This window comes from Parus major, chromosome 28, assembly GCF_001522545.3.
Source record: "Parus major isolate Abel chromosome 28, Parus_major1.1, whole genome shotgun sequence".
NCBI lineage: Eukaryota > Metazoa > Chordata > Aves > Passeriformes > Paridae > Parus > Parus major.
The window spans coordinates 1,228,597-1,232,705 of record NC_031797.1 but is presented as its reverse complement, the minus strand read 5'-3'; positions in this window follow the sequence as shown (position 1 = coordinate 1,232,705).

The window sequence follows — 4,109 nt, the reverse complement described above, 5'->3', positions numbered from 1 at the left end:
GGAAAAGGGAAAAGGGAAAATGAAAGGGAAAAATGAAGAATGGAAAGAGAAAATTTAAAGGGAAAGGGAAATGGAAAAGGAAAGGAGGGTGAGGAAGACTGGATGAAGAGCCAGCGTGAGCTGGCTTTAGGCCACCGGAGGGTTTGGTGCTCCGTGTCCTTCCAGACACATTTTCAGCTGCCCCCATCCCCATTATCCCGAGCTGGGCTCCCCACTCAATTCAGGCCTTTCCCGGCTGTGTCTGCTCATCCAGGTCGGCATGTGTTGGTTTCCCAAGCTTTATTGAACAGCCCAAAAAAATAAAAATAAAATCCATAGTTTCCTGCGGGTGGGGCCTGCCAGCCCTGCGTGGGCTGCTCAGTTCCCGGCCACCATCGGGCTCCAGGCGGTTTCCACAGCCGAGGGACGTCCGGGAGGACCTGGGGACTCCGGTGTGGGGTAGCAGCAGTGGGATAACAGGGCCCGGCCCTTCCGGGGATGATCGTGGTGACCCACCCGGCACCTCCTGCTCAGGGAGTAATTCAGCCAAATTTCACATCCCATCCAAAGTGAGTGATTTGAACACAAACCATCTCAAGCCACCCCAGCTCACCCCATCCCAACCTTCATCTGTTCCATCCATCGCATCCCATCCATCTCGCACTTTTCTATCCCATCTGACATCCTGTCTGGAAAGTCAATTAAGTGTCCAGTTCATTAAAATAGAGCCCCGAAAATTCTCGGGACATGAGAGCAAGGGCAGGTGATGAATGAAGGAGGAGGGAGGGGTCCTCCCCTCAGCCCCTTTTCTGCCTCTCACTCCGTGATCCAGCCCGGGATATGGAAAGACTCCGGCCCCTCCCTTGGCCTCTCCCTCGGTTTGTGTCCCCCAGGAGGGCCCGCGGGACCCCCGAAACGGAGGGAGCCACGTCCCGGGGGTTGTGCCGGGGATGCGAAGTGCCCGATGTCCAGCGGGGAGGAGGAAGCTGTCAGGCAGGAGCGGAGCCGGGCAGGGATGGACAGGACTGTCTCAAGTCCAGCAGAGATGAGCGGGGGGACCGAAGTCGAGGTGCGAGGGGCGGGCAGGGAGCCCCAGAGCCGGACAGGGATGGGCAGGAGTTGGCCCGGGGGGCAGCGATGGGCAGGGAGCCGGGGGGCGGGCAGGGGTGGGCAGGGGAAGGCTCGGAGCCGGGCAGGGGTGGGAAGGGGAAGGCTCGGAGCCGGGCAGGGGTGGGAAGGGGAAGGCTCGGAGCCGGGCAGGGGGTCTGGAACCGGAGGGTGCTGAGCGGCGGTGTCGGGGTGAGCGGCGAGGAGGAGGTGGGGAGCAAAGCAGGGATGAAGCAGCCGCGTCTGGAAGGGTTTCATTGAGTGTAATAATGGCGATAGCGCATCGACCGCCCATCGATGAATCTATCTCTGCAGCTGCCGTCCCGCAGAGCCGTGCCGGGTCCCGATGTCCCCCCTCCCCAGCAGCGCCGGGCCCGCAGCACCGGGAGCCCCCCGGGACGGGCTCTGGACTCTGCCCTCGGCCGAGCTTCACACCGAGAAAACAGCAAAAAAGAGAGAGACTTTTTAGTAATTAGTGCGACATAATTGAGTAATGCGGTATCCCCGCGCCCCCCTCCTGCCCCCCCGGCCCTTCCCCGATCGATGCAATATCATTAGGGCGAGAGGCACCGAGACACGCGGGGCCGGGGCGCGGGGAGGCTGCGGGAGCTCCCCGGGCCGCCGTGTGGGGTCCGGCCCCGGGCCGAGCCTCTGAGCTCCGTGAGAGCCGCGGGGTTCGCTGCCTGCGCGGCGGCTCCGGCCGGGGAAAAGCCCCTCGGAGCGCCCAGAGGCTCTGGCCATGGGCCGGGACCCAACGCGGGGGAGAGGCCCCGGCTCCATTCGCCAGCTGGATGCTATTGATCCCTTCCCTCGCCACCTCTTTCTTCCTGAGCTCCCTCTCCCTATTTAATTCCCTTCCCTCTGCTCCTCCGCAGCCGCCCGGGCAGCGCTCCGAGCGGAGCCGGGCGGTGCGGGCACCCGGGGGCCCAGAGCGGTAAGTGCGGAGGGGGAGCGGGGACCCCCATTCCCCCACCCCCGCCACATCCCCGCAGGGAGGAGCAGAGAGGTGCGGAGCCCCCTCCCCAACCCCCCCCAGTTTCCCGGGATCCCCGGCCGTGCCCCGCTGCCCCCGGGCCGTGCGGGGCTCTTGGGGCGGCGGGGGCTGCGCAGCCCCAGAGCCGGGGGAGGCACCGAGCAGTGCTGCCGGTACCCTGCCCGTCGGTTCTGCTGTGCAGCTCGAGGGCTGTTTTGAGCTCAAATCTGTTTTATTTTTATATATTTTCCCCCCCCATATTGCACTTAGGAACAGAGCGAAGGCACAAACGCCCCGGGCCAGGACCAGCCCCAACGGAGGGGCCGCACCTCGGGCGGTGTTGCCGCCGAGCAGGCACCGGGCACCGGCCAAAGCGTCCGGTTTTACCGGGCAAGGAAAGAAAAGGAGCCAAAACGCAGCTCCACGCACCCTGCCGGGAGCCAAAAAGTTCCTTAAAGTTCTTTAAGGCTTCAAAATAACAGCACCATCGCCTGACAGGTGAATTATTTAGTGCCTATAGATCCCTCGCAAACCCTTTCATTTCGGTTCCAAACCTTCCCCAGCCCAGCCTTTGCCTATGGATGTCTCGATTTTCCAACAATCAAGCGGGAGGCAAAGAGCGTGGCAATTCCTGCTAATCGATTTTCCATACAATGGGCCCCAGATGATGTTTTAAAATGTGAGAAACTAAAATGTGTTGGTTTAAATAAGACTTTTACAATCAATAGCTTTTTAAAAAAGAGTCTTTGATACCGGTTCTTGAAGGGGATTCAAACGCTTTCGCTTCCAAAACAAAACAAAGCAGGAAAAAAACCAGCCACGCCGGAAAAGTTCCGCCTGGATTTGGGGTCATTAAAGCGGGATACGGAGGAAGGCGCTCGGGGGGCGCAGCGCCGGCACCGCCGCCCCCCGGCCCCACCGTCCCGACCGCGCCCCCTCCTCGGGGCTCCGCTCCCCCCGGGCCGGCCGGGGGCTGGGGCAGCCCCTCGGTTTTGCCCCTTTCCCTCCCTGTCCTGCCTGTTCGGGTGCGATTTTCCCTTCCCCACTCTCCCGGCGGCGCCCAGTCGCGTTGCACTGTGGTTTGTTGCTCCCCGGGAGGGAATCCAGCCGGGAAAAAACTCCGTCCCTTTCCCCACCGACCTCTTCTTCTCTTTAAAATTCCGGCCCCCTCGGTCGATCGTCGAGATCTGCGCCCTCGCAGGCTTTTCTTTTTTTCGATTTTAAGACTGTTTTAGCTGCAAGATCAGGCCCTTTCCCCACCCCTCCCGATTTCTTTTCCTTTCCCTTTCCCTTTGGCGGGATATAATCTAATTTTTTTAATGCCCTACCCCTGTGAAAATTTTCCCTCTCTCTGCAGATTGGGCCCAGGAGTTGTTTAGGGGCAGGAGCAGAGCGGGGGTCGGGCCGGACCGTGCCCCCTCCCCCGTCCGGCTCCGCCGCCCGCCTTGTCCCGGTGCCGGTGGGTCGGGCCTGGGCCGCGCTGGGAGGGGGGAAAAGCAGCAGCAACGGGGGGAAGGGACTCGGGGGGGTCGGGAGGGAGGACTCGGGGGTGAACCGGCCCCTCCACGGCCTTTCCGGAGACTTTTCTCGTTTACCCGGAAACTTTGGGCGGCCTCGGAACTCAGCGGGAGGCAGCGGCGGGGTCGCGGCGGCGGCGGGGAGTGGGGACGGGGGGGTTTCCATCCCATTTCGGCCCGGGAGGGGCAGTTTGAGGACAGACCGTGTCTCTTTTCGATGTAACACTCGCAGGTTTTCCCCGAACGAAGCGGCCCCGCGGAGCTGCGGCGCATCCCGGGCCGGGGCCGGGCGCCCCCGGGGTTCCGCACCCACCTCGGCCGGAGCCCCGGGCCCGGGTCCCCCCCGCTGCCCCCGCCCCGCGAGCACCACCGGGAGTCTCCGGGAGCCTCTTTCAGCCGCAATTTGTTTTCAAAAGTTCCCCGCAGAGCAGCACTGAACTTTACACCCTGGCAGCGGCGCGGAGAGGGCTCGACCCTGTCGGGGCTTTCGGGGGAAAAGCGTGGACAAACCTCTGGGATTTCACCCAGCTGCG